The sequence below is a fragment of the Bactrocera tryoni genome, chromosome 1 (assembly GCF_016617805.1).
Source record: "Bactrocera tryoni isolate S06 chromosome 1, CSIRO_BtryS06_freeze2, whole genome shotgun sequence".
Classification (NCBI taxonomy): Eukaryota; Metazoa; Arthropoda; class Insecta; order Diptera; family Tephritidae; genus Bactrocera; species Bactrocera tryoni.
The window spans coordinates 3455162-3471456 of record NC_052499.1 but is presented as its reverse complement, the minus strand read 5'-3'; the positions used below and the strand labels follow the sequence as shown (position 1 = coordinate 3471456).

Genomic DNA, 16295 nt, shown 5'->3' with positions numbered 1-16295 from the left:
ATGCTTTAGTTGAAATGTCCTCTGTTGATAGGACAAATTTTAAATGCACTGAAATAAAATCATATTGTGTTTTTTTCGAAAAATAAAAGAGTTTTAGTTCAAGCGTTACTTCCAGGCGTTCATTAAAGTGAAAACTACACTATACTACACGCACACTGCGTTAAGATAATAGTTTCCGTTTAATTTATTACGGTTAGTGTTGCATGTCTATTTGTGTATGTGTTTGTAGACACACAGAACTTTTAGCTTCAGTGCCATTTAAACTGGTTGAACCTAGTTAATTTGATCGTAAATGAAGATGTCATAAAGAAGATTCAACTTATATTGAAGTTGTCAAAAGACAATATGCAGAGAACGCACAGAAATCTATTAAAATAAATATTTATAAACTTTGCATAGTTTAATCTAAATTTAATTGTAGAAAGTGCCATCAATTCAAAGCAAAAAAAAAAAAAAATTATAATTCAACGCTCTCTGCCAACTGTGTGATAAAATTTTCCATTACCAAATTTACACAAATTTCTTAAATGAAGTTAAAAGAGTTAAAGTGCAATGTAAGTGCATAAACATCTCTTTTATGTCAACGAAATGCTCTAAATTTTTACTTGCTTCGATCGCAAGTAATCTGTAAGTCATCACGAGTTTAATGCCAGCGTGTAGTTTTCAGCCAAATTGACCCAGCAACGACACACTTTATGCAATATTATTGACTACCGCCCGTCTGACTGCACACTAGTCAATGGCAGACATTTTTGTAACCAACCGAAAGATAGCAGAATAGCCGACTTAAGCGACAATAATCCAAGTCATTAGCATATAAAATCCGCCCGGCAAAACGCGGCACATCACTCCATGCGAGTAACTAACGTAATATTGAAGAGCGGAGTTTCTGCTGTTTCGGTATGTGAAAGGTGGAGGAACGTGCTGTAACTAGGCTGGCATATGAGGTAAGCTTTGCTATTTGAGAAGCAACGTTTGATTTCAAGTTAAGCCTTAAATTTACAGGCAGCAAATAACAGAGCTATTTTGTGGACAATAAAATACTAAGACAAAATTAAGTTCGTGTTCAGTTTATAGTTATATTTAGTAGAACTTGCAGTTGGTTTTAATACTTAGACACATCTCAAATTGTTTTCGCTGATGTTTAGTATTTCGAATAGAAGTAAAGATAATGCGTATGTTGAAAACAATTGCTTCAAGACAATGCTGTATTGTGACCTTGAGATATGCAATATATTGGGTAGTCGAAAAAGTTTCGTATTTTCTCAATAGATGTCGTTTCAGCCGTATATCTCCAGTACTACCAATCACATTGAGTCATACCATATAGTGTTGGAAAGGTGAGATTTTAAGCTTCATTTAATCAAAAAAATTATTATTGAAGCTTGAATAGAAATACGAAGAGATTTTTTCGACTACCTTTTTGTACATCTAGAGGCAAATCTCTTTGTGAGGAAGTCAAATCTTTTGCACTGAATTCTCAATAATTAACAAAAATTTGTTACTGAATTATGACATAAAAAACAGCCTTCAATAGTTTGAAACAAAAACAAATTGGACTAATTGCGTTTAAGACTGTTTTAAAAATGTTTTAAACAAAATTTGTAGCTGTCAACTTGTCAAAGTTGCAATGAGAAAGATGAAGTGGAAATATCTAAACACTTTCTCTTCCACTGATCAGCTTTTGCGAATTTAAGGTTGAAGTCACACGGTTTCCATACTTTTTACAAACCCCGCGAATTCGCTGGAATTCGTACATGTGAATTTGCCGATATACAACGGTTCGGTGCATACTTAAGGGTTCTGGGCATCACAATGGACAAGCGCCTCTAGCAACTAAGGGAGATTATTCGTGGTCGCACTAGCAATCAGCCTATTGACCTAATTTAACTTAATCTAAATCCATTTGAACGAGTCTACGTTCTACAATCTTACTGTGGTCTACATTGTCTCTTGTGTTGAACTTTAAATAATAACTTTGTTGCTGCTTTCACTGACAGCAGTTCAATTACGGACTAGGAGAGCAGAGCATAACCGAGCGATCAGCGAAGTGGCGACTCGAAAACAGTTGTTTCTTATAAATTATTAGCTTATTCGTTTGCTTATGATTTTTCTTAAATTGAGTTACTCACCAGGTGAAATATTATTCAACGGTGCTGCTTTGCTTTAAAATGTTTTTAGTCTGGTAGCACTGTTTTAAATTTCTTGATAGAATTTTCACAACAAATGTGTACAACATCCAGGATTACAACGAACTTTTACACATTGCATTTGCTAACGTAATTTAATTAAACTTTTCACATGCATTACTTACACACTTTTTTATATAATTTCTTGTAATGTTATGCGCAAAAACAATGCTGAATTGAAAGTTTTATTTCTGATGCAACACAATTTTCTTGCCAAAATACAGAGAATTTCGCACGCTTCTTCATCTGCTATTCAATTCATTGATTAATTGCTGTTGTTTTTGTTGTTGTTTGGTTTTTCTCTGCGTGTTTTAAAGTTTACCGTTAAATCACTTTAATCTACTTTTTGTTTGGTTTTGGTTTTATTCGTTTTTATGCCGAGCGATGCGTTCGCCTGCCCAAAGTTCGATAACCGTCCGCGCGACTCGAGCAGCTATTCCGGCGCGTTTACATTGTCGGCATTTGGCTTAGAATGTATCTGTTTGCCTTGGTTTAAATTTCCGCTTGCCCGCTGTAGGGTTTTTCTACTTTTTGTTTGATTTTGCTTTATGCGCGGCTATTAAAGCAGACTGTGTACTCAATGATTGTGCGATTACTTTTTTCTAGTGCGATTGTTATTGTTATTGTTGTGCGTTTTGTACCATTTTAGCATGCGTGACTGTTGTTGTTCTTCTATTATTATAATTCAATTGTTGTAACACTTTTGCTTTCGTTGCATTTCGTTCGCGCGTCTACGCATGTTTTCTTGTACTTTCGGAAATCTGCTTAGTGCACTGTGTTGTTGTGTTGCGACTTTCGGTTTTTAGTTTTACATTATGTTTAATAGTAATTTTCCTCTAATTTTCATATATTTTTTTATTTCCACACATTTAATAAGTAACTCGAAAACACATTTATTCTCTTTAATCTAATTATTTTCTTTTGAAAAATCTTTCAGCAGAACACTGTTGCGTTTGCCGTTACAGTTTTTATCCATATTTGGAATTGTCTTTGTTTTTTATTCACTGACATGTAAATTAAATTGTTTTTTTTTTTTTATTTTTTCGCCTTTTTCACCAGCTGCCTTGAAGTGTCTACGGGCTGGTTGCTGTCACCGCTTTCTTTGGATTAATACATAGTTTCCTTCGGGGTTTCTCGCGAATCTGGCACTCTTCGCTTTTTTATCTGCAACAGGGTAATGCTGAAAAATGAAAGGGCATTCATTCAATAATGGAAAATTAATTCATGCGCGAATGTAAATTGGTCATGTACAACTGTGTGTGTGTTTAGTTATATATGTAGTAATTACAATGGTCATATGCACATGCTATGCGTATTTATGTAGTAATTATATATACATTACAATACCGATTTTGCAAATGCATGGCCAATAGTCATTGCAAGGACGAGTTGAGTTTCGACCTTGACCACTCGTTTCATGATTAAATGGCGCAATAAAGTGACCAGATAGTCGGTATTGAACATCAGAAGACCTCATATGCTAAATAATTTTTATAAAACTTCAGAAATGTATTCCAATTTCCAAAGCAGTGCCTCCATTCCTCAATAATTTTTATGTATTGGGTAGTTGAAAAAGTCTTTTCAATAGATGTCGTTGCAGTCACATATCTCCAGTGCTACCAATCACATTGTGTCATACCATATAGTGTTGGAAGTGAAAGATTTAACCAAAAAAAAATTAAACTGATGAAAGTTTTATGCTGATGAAATAATGTCTCTAGAAAAATGGCAACAAGTGGTCGACCAAAATGTTAGATATTTGTTTATTTATTTATTATTATAATAAAAAATGTGTGGAAAAGTTGGATTTTCAGCACTTTTAGTTCTGCAATTCGTATATGCTTATTCATATATTAAAACTTCTACGATTCTTCTCTGAAAAAATATTTGCAAGTGATGTTTAAGGAAACAATTTACACCAATCACTCTCTATAAAACAAATTTGTAGTAAAAGTAATTATAGACTATCATTTATATATGTGTATTTACTAGCAGATTCGACCCCGTGATGCTGTGATATACATTTTACTATTATTCATATAATAAACTATTTAATATGGTGAAAATTTTATTTACGAATAAAGGCGAACGCATTTTTTTCGGTATAAGAAACATACAAATAAATGTCAACGGCAAAAATAATGATTACGCTGTTTCTTCAATGTCTGGTTAGTAGTATCTGTCAGTTAAGTTTTAATTAAAAAAACACTCCTCTCCGAAAGAAGGAATCTTGGTTAAGTTCATCAGACAGATGGCTGTTAACCAGTCATCGAAAAATCGTACCTTTATATTTGGCATTTTACTGAAAATTAAAATTATAGTTGAACTTCCCTAACTCGCATCACCATAATCGACAAAAAAACTTCGAGTTAGAGAGACTTCGAGTTATGGAAGGAATTTGTATGAAATTTGACTTCTGTTGCCAATTTAAGTTAGTTCAAACTGGACACAGTGTGCAAAATTTTACTAAAATTGGTTCAGTAGTTTAGGAGTCCATCGCGGACAAACAATGTGACACGTACTTTTTATATTTAAGATATATATATATATATATATCGGATAAAAATAGGTATTTCTTAGCCACAAACCACTATTTTTAGGCTAAAATTTAAGATAGTTAATATTTCCTCTTTCTACGATATTTGTATTGTATGACGACTTTTTGGTACAAAGGGTTAACAGTAGTCTTTTCAGTGCACAATTTTAAGCAAAATTATGAAATCAGCTTCTACCATATAAAAAGACCAAAAAGCCCAGCATGTACACCAAGGATATTTCGGCACTTTTCTAGGCTGAAATGATCCATGGTTGGAAATATACTGAATTGGGTTTTATTAAGGATATATAAATAATGCAATTGTACAACAGAAAGTACAAGTCATAGCTATGGATTTTGAATTGATGGCATAAAAAATACTTTGTCTGGTAGAACTAGACCTTTTTGATATACATAAAACTGAGTTCTTGATATTTTGCTGGCTTTGAATTCGGGTTCTAACAAGTCTAACCTAAAAACAAAAATTTTAAATTTAAGATCTTGAAGTACATTGAAGAAAAGCTATTGATTAATATGTTCCCTAAAAAAATATTTTTTATTCCCGTTTAAATTATATTTTTTATACCCTGAACAGAGTATATTAAGTTTGCCACGTTGTTTGTAACACCCAGAAGGAAGCGTCGGAGACCCTTTAAAGTATATACATATTTAAGTGATCAGTATGTTGAGCTGAGTCGATTTGGCCAAGTCCTTCTGTCTGTCTGTCTGTCTGTCCGTCTGTTCGTCTGTCTGTATATTTACGAACTGCTCCCTCAGTTATTAAGATATCGATTTGAAATTTTGCAAACGTCATTTTCTTTTTAAGTAGCTACACATTTGTCGGAACTGCCGATATCGGACCACTATAACATATAGCTGCCATACAAATCGAACGATCGGAATCAAGGGCTTGTATGGAAAACTTTCACATTTGACAAAGTATCTTCACGAAATTTGGCTCACTATAGCATATCGTTGCCATACAAACCGAACGAGCGGAATCTAGGGCTTGTATGGAAAACTTTCGCATTTGACGTGGTATCTTCACGAAATTTGACATGGAGTACTGCTTAAGGTAATAATATAATCTACGAAAAAATTGTTCAGATCGGAATACTATAGCATATAGCTTCCATACAAACTGAACACATATGTAGTTACTAAAAGAAATGCAACTGTGAAGGGTATATTAGCTTCGGTGCAGCCGAAGTTAACGTTTTTTCTTGTTTTAATAAAGATTAAAAAGTTTCATATAATACAGTTTTTGAAAAAAAAGTAAAATATACCATATTCGATTTCAGTTTTAACCATAGTCTGAAAATGAGTTTTAAAAATTTACTGAACTTCAGTGCAGTTGCAACTGGATTATTATTATTTTTGTAGTTTTCAATACCGACAGATATAGTTAGCAAAAATACTATATACTGGTATTCTCGCTCTTTTTTTTTTAATCTTGCAGAAAATTGTGATGTGGCTTAACAGTTTTAAACCTTAAATATACTAATTTAATTTGATAAACTATTTTTTATAACAAAAAATTAAAAAAAGTTAACATGTTTTAGTAAAATGTAATAATATATTGCATTTATATAAATTTAAAAATAACATATTATCGGTTTATTAATTGTTCAAGCACTGATTACATGGTTTTTAAGTGCATTATGTGCTTTTTTTACGCAACACAAATTTTTTTGACATTGCTTTATACAGAGTCAAATAGCGTATTAACAGATTAATTTTTTGCATTATTAGATATTTTTAAATTTTTTTTTTAATTACTGATTTTTAACTCCTTTACGCTGCTACTCACTTCTATTTAAGTCGTTGATTGTCCACTTGAAATTTTTCTTTTGTTTCTTGCCCATTTGAGCGGTTTAAGTAATCAGCATTTTGGTAATGCTGCATGTGTTGGTATGTGCGTTTGTATTTTGAATTGAAACCCGCTTTGTTGGCGCGGCTGCTAATGCTGGTGCACACAAGTAAATACACAAAATCACAATTCCATTTATTTTCCTCTTCTTACTTTGTACACAGTACAATTGTTGGTAGTACACTTATGAATCAAAGCAGTTAAACGTTTTGCCTTTAAGCAATTATGCACAACTCGCGACGATGATCAATCAATGGAATTATTTGGCAATGCGATAGCAGAAATTTTGCCTCGGTCACTTTAATTGCTTTTTATCCGCGCTTACCAAACGTCTCGCGGCAAATTTCAAAACAAACTGACTATGCGATTTTTCCAACTGGTCCAGCAGCAGCATGCCATGTAGCAGTGGCAGCAGCGCCAAAATGCTTTAGGAGCACCAACAACAATACAAACAGCTGACTGTGAGAGCATCTTCTTCAAGCAGCAGTAGGAAATTGCATGAAACACCTACACACATACATGTGTACATATGCAGTTATCTATATATGTTTATGCGGTTGTATATGTGTCGCTACGGCAAAGCCCACCTTGCGCCCACAGTAGTCACTTTTCCGACCGATAAAGCTTTCGCAAAGCTCATTTTCTCGCACTAGCGCTCACGCTTGCTCTGAGTTATTGCCGCAAATAGTGGGAAATTTACATTTGCCTGACGCTCTCACAAAATGCTAAATTTTGTTTTGGGTAATTTTTTGCCTCCAAGACATGGGTTAGGGTCAAATGTGCATGGTTGGGCAGCGTGTAATCTGTTTTCGTAGAACACGTGCTGGCTTTGCCACTTACCTACTGCTTACATGCTTACATATTTATTTGCTATGAAAGCAGACATTCATGGTTCATGTTGTAGTTGTTGTTGTATAATGTTGAAAGAGCGTTTTGTTATTCATTGCTTTTGTTGTGTTTTCTATGTGTGGCTACTTGCTTGCCATTCATGGCATTCTTCTCAAACAAATCCGTACGAATGTATGTGTATATATGCAAATATGTGTGAGTGTGCGCTTGTAACTCACGGTTGCTGGCTGGCGCTCAATGGCTTTGGTTGTGGCCATGTTGGCGTTTGGACAATTATGAATGGCAGAAAAGGCGGGAAGTTATTGGGCGGCATTGAATTGCGCATTTCGTTTATTACTGTCTTCCTAATGACTGTCCGATTACTGTTATTATAATTAGTATTGTTGAAAGGAGTAAAATATTGACAGAGTCATAGAGCATCTATTATTACTACTATACTATAAATGTTGATGAATGGATAAGGAGTATTTTCAGCCGGCCGTCACATATGTACATATGTATATGAGTATATGTTTTTTAAAATGTAAAAAAATGGTACTAGTAATATAAATCCCAAGCGTGAATTGCCTAGAACTACTTTAAAGGCTTACATGAATTTCCTCGGGTAAAAACAGCATTTTTTCAACAACTTTTTCTCATATAAAAAATGAAATATTTTACTAGAATTTTTTATTTTTGCAAACATACATTATTAACAAAGAAATTCTGATTATTTTTGTAAAAAAATATTTTATAAATACATTTCCGGTGACCCCTCGGAAAAAAGATGCGCCCGCGTTGGCAGGATAGCTCCTTGTAGGATCATCTAAAGGAAAAAAATACGTCTTTTAGTTAAAACCTTAAGTTATAATAGAACTTGGATAAAGGAAAAAAACTGAAAGTTGGATTTTTGGCAGATCTTTTTACAAAAAAAATTAACATTTCAGTAAAAATTTCGCGGCATTTGTTTTTCAAATAGTTGTAAACAAAAAAAAGAATTGTATCTCAAAGACTTGTGTAAAATTTCATGAAAATCGGTTGAGCAGATCTAGAGAAATCTTTCCAACCGACTTCAAAAACACATTTACGAGAAAAACGCGTTTAAAATGGCGTACTTAGCTTAGTCTCAGGCAACCAAGTGCTCAAGGTTGTATCTCCGAAACTACTATTCGGATCAACTTAAAAATCTGGAAATATCACTGAGAAATGTCACTCTAGGCAACCAAGCCAACATTACATCAGCGTTGACCGACAAGTTTATATAATTAATATCTAGTAGATGCTCAAGGGACATTAAATATGATGTATTTCCTAAACTTGAAGTTTCTCTGCGTAGAACTGTACAGGGTTCAATAGATGTTTGTTTGAGAACTCAGCAAATCTGGTTTATGTTCAACACAAATGCTAATACGAGTATGTATAAAGAAGGTCATTACGAAGAACGAGTTGGTTTGCGTAAAATGAATCATGATATTACATGACAAGCTTCTGACAAGCTACAACTCCTGTCATCTCTCTTTAAGAACCTAGCTAATATGGAATGGTCATAATAAGGGATGTGTAAATAGAAAATTATAAGTATATATAACTCCTCTGCTCATAATTCAGCGGCTAACATCAGTATCTCTATAACTCTAGATACTTTTGTTGATTTGTGTGACAGGCTCTCATCGAAATGCACATTATATTCGGAAAAAATATAACCTTTCAAATTAAATTACTTTTAAATCTTTGCCAGAAATTTCAGATTCAAATTTTCTTTAACATAATAGGTTATACAAGTATAATCCTTTTGAAAGGATAACTCTGAGCTCTTATATTTATGTTTCTTCAAGTTTTTTTATGAAACACCACCCTCCGTGTGGGGAGTTTTAAGCATGAGTGTTTATTTTACTAATATTTGCATGTTGTGTTCTTAAATAGATGTACTGAATTATGAAAATTAGCACGCAAATGCATGTATGTATGTGTGAATTACACACAAAAGTTTAATATGTAATTTAAAATGTTTTCTTCGTTTGTTTATAGCAATTAACTTCATTAGCAATTTGTGTGCAAACACAAATATTCATATGAACAGTTACCCAGCCGTAAATTGTGTGTGATAACATGCATATGTATTGGAAGGAATAAGTTCGAAGGAATAAGTTTTAAAATTTCCATCTTGCTTCTTGGAAGAATGAAGACGGCTAAAGTGTAAGGGTATAATATTTTTAATTTGTATAATTTTCTTTCCTTAACAATGAAAATGCGCCGAATGCGTAAGAAACTTGATAAAAGCATTATAATGTACATATATGATTTATATATTTTACTGAAACTGAGCAAGATTGTATCCATATTTCATTTCATTGTAATAACAGTTGGCATTACATCGTTTTCAAGGTTTTCTTCTTTAATTTTTATTACGTTAGGTTAGGTAAATAGGCTAACATTCGAGAGACCATAACTACTTGAACTGCTAGATACGCCATTGTGATACCGAGAATCCTTAAGTATGGATCAAAAAGATCGTTGCATATCGACAAAACGTCTAGAGCCACACATATCAATTCCAATTGCTACTATCAACTCCAGTCAATTCGCTGGGTTTGTAAAAAGTATGGAAACCGAGATGCTTCAACCTTAGGCTCGCAAAAGCTGGGCAGTGGAACGGAAAGTGAAAGCTAAGAGCTAGAGTTCCACTCTGTGCCAAACGGTTTTCGCAACCCTACAAGTGCTGGTTGCTGAGCAACGCTTACTGAGCTTGCACGAGTCCCACAGATCCAGTACCAGAGTGTATGAAGTTAGCGGAGCACCTGTTCGTTCCTATTCTAATGGGATTTTGGTAAGGGTGTACTTTCTAACGAGCTCATCGGCTTTACGACGATTCCGCTATGATCAGGCAGCCAGACAAGTTTAAATTGGAAGTAGCTTGATGCCACAAGACTTCATTTGAGCTCCCGGCTTCTCTCTAGCCTTCCCCTTTGAGCTTCGATCTATTGGTGAAAAAATATTCTTCCCTGATAACTTCGGCCCGCCTTCATATCTCTTGGAAGTACATACGCGGAGAAGATGCCACTAAAAGTAGGCTCCGCGGCGCAGTGGATCAAGTTATCAGGGATGTAGTCGAAGTGCTAGAGGATTTCGTTTTTTTCTTAAAGCTGAATTGAGAGCATGTGAACGAATCTTTTTCTTGTTTACTTCCATAACCGAGTATATAGGTAGGTTTACAACTTTACCAAATCTTTTCATCGTTGTTACGATTCGCTTTCGGAGCTCGTAAACAACGTTACTCTAAACATATAAATTTAAAAGTTTTCAAAAACTGTAATTTTTTTTTAAAAGCATCACTATTTGAACCATTACCCTCATAAGTAGGTGTAAGAATAACGGCAAATACTAAATTAGCTAACAAACCAGTTTCTCTCACATGTTATTTGAAAAAGTCTTTCGGCATTCAAAATTCACTCAAATTTCTGAGAAGTAAATTTAAAGCAGTGTTCGCTTTCATCTCATTTAATTGCTGTTGCTGGCGCGCTCGTGTATTTAAGCCATTTGCTTAAATAATTACCAAATTACTCAGTGTGAAATTGCAACTACTAGTTCATCAATTTGAGATATTTATGCTTACAAGGTAATTAATTAGTATATTTAAACTGATGTTCGAATAGCAGATTCTTTCAAGACTTTGTGCGCGTGTGTTTGTGAATATCTGTGTGGCATATTTACAAGCATATAAATTGCCACGTGGCACATCAAACTTATCGAAAGTTGGCGGTATTGAAGTGCGATAATTTAATACCATTTATCTATTTATAATATTCATGTTAGTGCATAAATACTGCTTTTGATCTTAAGTATAAATAAGCACAAATAGATCTAAATATCTTTAAATCATTCGAAAAGAGCTGGCCAGGTAGCTGCTTCAAAGGTTGCTTGGTATAGCTTAATGCTATTTCATTAGGATTTTATCAAAGGTTTCAATAATTTAGAGAGTTCATCTTTTGAAGATTAAAGGAGGTAAACGCGGGATTTTTTTAGAAGAAGAAAAAACTTAAATTTCGGCCGCACTGGTACAGGTATTTATGTTCTCCACAGGTGCATCTGGAAACGTAAATGGCCAAGTGTTTGAATAACAGAAATTTTATAGCTTTTTTTTAGCGATCATTATTGTTTTAGTAAATGTTAAGGTCAAAACCACTTGCCGCAGCAAAAACATCAGCCATGCTGTCAGAGTGAATTGTACAACAGCGACATGAGTAAACCACAAGAAAGCAAATATTAGAGAAATGTAAACTTACAATTGTGAATAAATATGCAAAATATTTCTCGCTGCTGTGGTTCACATTTGTTTTCCGACCAACACACTTGCTGTTTATCTACGCATAATAGGTATAGCCGTGCTAAGATTCTTGCAGTAGACATAATTTGCATTTTAAATCAGGCAGGTAAATATTTTTGCTGCCAGCTGACGCACCGTAATAAATTTTAATCTATAGAGAGGCGAACGAAATATTAGACTGCGCATCAAGACAAAGAGAAGTTTATTTAATATTGTTGGCAAACAGAATATGCAAAGCATAGATGGAAATATTGTAAAAGTTTCGACAAAATATGTATCTACATAGGCAGCAGAATAATGGTTGAGATGGCATCTTAAATGAGCAAATACCACCCAACTAACTTTTGAGAATTATTATTATGCAGTTTCATATTTTTTGCTGATTTTCATAAGATATTGAAAAGCTTCGTAAAAAGCAATTTAATAAGTTTCCTCTTTTCTGCATTGATGGTGCGGTTGGCAGTTCAAGAATTTGGCGGCAAGCGTCTGTATCAGCAGATAATCGTTATAGACGGCGCCTTTCCTTAAGTCATGATGCCTGAAGTTCTGGCAAATGACATATTGAAAATATTGAAAAGAAAGCTTTCAATTTTATAAAAAAAAAAGTTTTTAACTACTTTCTCTATTTTACATAAACGGATTTAGTTTAAGAAATTTACACTTACGTATGTCTTACAACCCAACTGGCATCTTTTTGCTCCAAGTATCCAAATCTCTGCAAGAATTTAGCGTATTTCTTAAAAGTGGTTGTTGAAATTAACTTTCTAACAAAAGCACTTCTTACCAATAACGCTTACCTCATTAACTTGAGATAAACAGAATTAGCGGTACGCAGTAAGCATAACTTGAGCTGTGAAGCACGAACAGCTTGCAGGTAAATAGCGCAGAGAAAAGAGCTTCAGCGCTGTTAAATAATTACGCCGAGTGTGTGAAGACAGCTGCGACGCGTGAGTGGGAATGTATGTATGTATGTATATTTGAAGCTTATAAACGCATATAGCAATATATAGATTAGGGTGTGTAAAAAACGACTATTCTTTATTAGAAATCATGTTTTGTAGAGCAGTAAATTTCCAACAAAACTATGAATTTTCCGATTTATAATGATTTTGAAAATTATAAAACGGTAAATGTTCCCGTTACAATTATGAGCTCATACTTAGAGAGACTTTCTTAGTGGTGTCTAAGCACCTATTATTTAGATCTACCTAACATTTCCTGCACATCTTTCATTGGCATATTCATATGCGAATATATGTTTTGCTTGTCTTCTATTTCCATTTCTTGTGGGGTTTCAAATATCTGTAGCTAGTTGGCTATATGTGTATGTGCAATATTTAAATCCGGCAGCTAGAAACTTTCTGAAAATTTTACATTTTCTTATTACGGAAGTTGTCAAATGAAATGTTGCGTATACGCAAGGGTGCACAAATTTTAAAGCAATTTTAAGCAACAATAATACGTTCAACGAGAATAATAACACCTGCTGTTAGCGTATTTAAAAAGTTTGGTCGATTTGTAAAGTGGAACAGAAAAGTAGGCGCATTAGAAATATTTGTATATATCTATGTACTTATAAGCGTATATCAATATATACTGTTCACTTGTCATTCACAAGCAAAATGAGGAATATGTGTGACTATTTGAAAATGTGAAGGCAAGCGCTATATAAATTTAAAAAAAATATTATTTTAGGTTATCGAAATTATTGTATACAGATTGTCTGTTCAGACAAATTCCTTGAAACAAAAAAAAAAACAAATATTATTAATCATATGTAAGTTCCCCCTCAGAATCCGTTATTAATCTCTCTTCTTATATTTATTTATTTTGCTTTTACTCACGCAGGTGTTTTCAAATTTAATTTATATTTACACAATGCATGTTCTCATAAACAATTTACAACATTTAAAAGTAATCAAATTCTAAGGCGATTACACCTGTCACCGGCATATAATTGCATTGTGTCTGCGCACATTATTAAAAAAGTAATCCGAAATCATAATAAATATCACATTTTAATGTAATTTACATTAATAGCATAATGCGACTACTTTACACTCACATACACACAGCCATATAATCCCTACATGTCCTGTATGTAACCGAAGATAATACCATGAATGTAACGAGCAAAATTTATAATAACAGGTCTCGCTTTTCTCCAGCTCCTCTGTCAGCCTTAGGCATTGTGGCATTATTAACTACATGTAAATAATTCCTTTCATCACATTTCAGCATACATTTTCCTGCGTGATATGGGAAATGGAAAAAATGCCGTTATAAAGTAACATAATTCACTTCAGTGCATTACAATAGAAATATGTACCGTTACAAATGTAAGCTGATTTATTTTCCAAAGTATACAATTTTATTATTAAGCAAAGGCACATGTATAGGCGACAGTTTAGAGCATGTGAGTGTGTAATTTAAGGTGCGCTGCTGCCCGCTGGCAAACTTTAAACAACTTTTGAAAAATAAAAAAAAAAAAATGCAAAGGTACAAGTACTAGTTTTAGTTTATTTTTAAGAAATCTATTAAGCTACTATATAAAACTCCATCAAAGGGTCTTAGTGAATTAGTTAGTCGAATAAAATATTTTTTTTTATATAAAATTGATATTTTAACCTAAAAACAAATCTAAGATGAGTTTATGACAAATCCAGTCTAAGGAATACTACTGGGCGTCCACTACTTCTTTTCAGGCTGCTTTAAATTATCAGGTCTTGGTTATTTCTTGTACATATTATCAGGCATTATCAGTCAATAAAATTGTTAAATTTGAAATATTTTTCGCCGAAATGAACTCAGAAGCTACAAGCGTTTATTAACCACAACTTTCGATGCCGATAGTGAAGCTACCTAAGAAAGTATGAATTATTGAACAAAAATCTGACACAACAAAGATGTGTTCCTACTTCAGCATGTTCAGCACGGAACTCTGTGTGCGCATTTTGAATAACTTCTTTTATCGCAAAATTCAAAATTATTCAGAAAAAGCGTCAAGTTTCATACCACAAAAGTAGGTATTATCCTCACTGTCATAGTCGCTGAAAAACCTGGTCAATACCGTTCATATAAATACATATATGGTGAAAGTTGTTCGATTTCGCTATGCGTCTGAATAATTTCGTTGAAAATTCCCTGCCGTAAATTCCTTTAAAAAAAACAACAAGACACAAATTTTTCACCAAGTCAAATCCAGCTCGGATATCGGATCACTGCAGCCTATAGCCGCTAAACAAACTGTCTGATTTAGATCAAATTCTCTTATGAAATTTATTATATTTGTGAATAGTATTATAACTTGTTTGCAATCGAAGTTAACAGTTTTCCTCATTTTACCTCTTTCGAAGGCTATGTGCATACTAGGCTTTCATATCTTGGTCACCTCAAATCCATGTTTGTTTTCTGGAACCATGCTGCAAACAGCTGTCTGCTAAACAATTAGTAGATTCAAACATATTTCATCAGCTAAGAATAATTGTTTTGCGGCATTAAATTAAGTCTTAAAAGCTCACTAATAATACCTCGCGTATACGCCATGACTACCCATCAACCCAATGTATCATATGTAGGTGGTGACTTTGTGAGTGGGGTGTGCATATTGTTCAACTGTTGGGATGTGTAAAACCAAAACCTCTCTTGCAGCTATATTTAATATTAGTTTCTATGGCAGCATAAGTGTGTGATTACAGTTTAGCATTAGAAATTGAATACGAGTAGGCGTGTTTACTTGTTACGGGTTCTTGGTTGTTGTTGTGTTATAGTTCCTGCAATATTAAACTTTAATAAACATTTATATTTATATCTATATGTATTTACATAGAGACACAACAGTGGGTGTATGAGTAAATACTTTGAGTTTTACTAAGTGAATTTCATTAATATTCCATTATAAATCAATCTGAATACTTTGTGATACTTAATTAAGTTTATTTGATAGTTAATTGGTGAAAAATGTTTTCAGCGTTGTTATCTGTCATTACGATATTCTCAAGTTGCGGACAATTTTGAGTGGTAATGAGAGTCTTGGACGGAACAAAAAATAGGAAATGTAGTAGTACGGATAAATTGGGCGAACACATCTGTGTACTGCAAGCATGTCACAAGTTTGTTCATTCGGCCTGAATGAATTTTGCTTAAACAATTCGGTGAAATTGTGGTAACACAATATTATTCTAGGTCAGTTTACGCAGAATTTTATGTAGGAAAATCCTGGGATTTGTTTCTTTTTTGATAAAACTTTGAACACTTTACCTAAACGTGTCCAATCTTAGTTAGATATCTCAGATAAACCATGTCAACTTAGGCATGGCTTTGGAAATGAAGCGAAAAATACACAGATAAAGCGTAAACGTGTTGCCTTCATATGAGTATGCATATGGTTAGGTCAAAAATGGGATGTGTTTGTTTACATTTTCGGGAAATCTTTCTTTAAAATTTAATATCATTCCAATTAGATGACTTAAGGTCGGAGGTTGAACTAAGAAAAGTTTTCAGAATTATTTATAAATTAAATATTTAGTGCAATTAAGCGAAAGAGAA

At 33.5% G+C, this 16295-nt stretch overlaps 1 protein-coding gene across 1 annotated transcript in view; it reads right to left on the bottom strand.

Moving 5' to 3' along the window:
• LOC120766490 overlaps positions 1-2268 on the bottom strand; it is a 48116-nt gene extending 45848 nt beyond the window's left edge. The window contains exon 1 of the mRNA XM_040092041.1: positions 2133-2268. The gene's annotated coding sequence lies outside the window, so the exon portion shown is untranslated. The remainder of the gene's footprint in view (positions 1-2132) is intronic.
• Positions 2269-16295: the final 14027 nt, after the last annotated feature.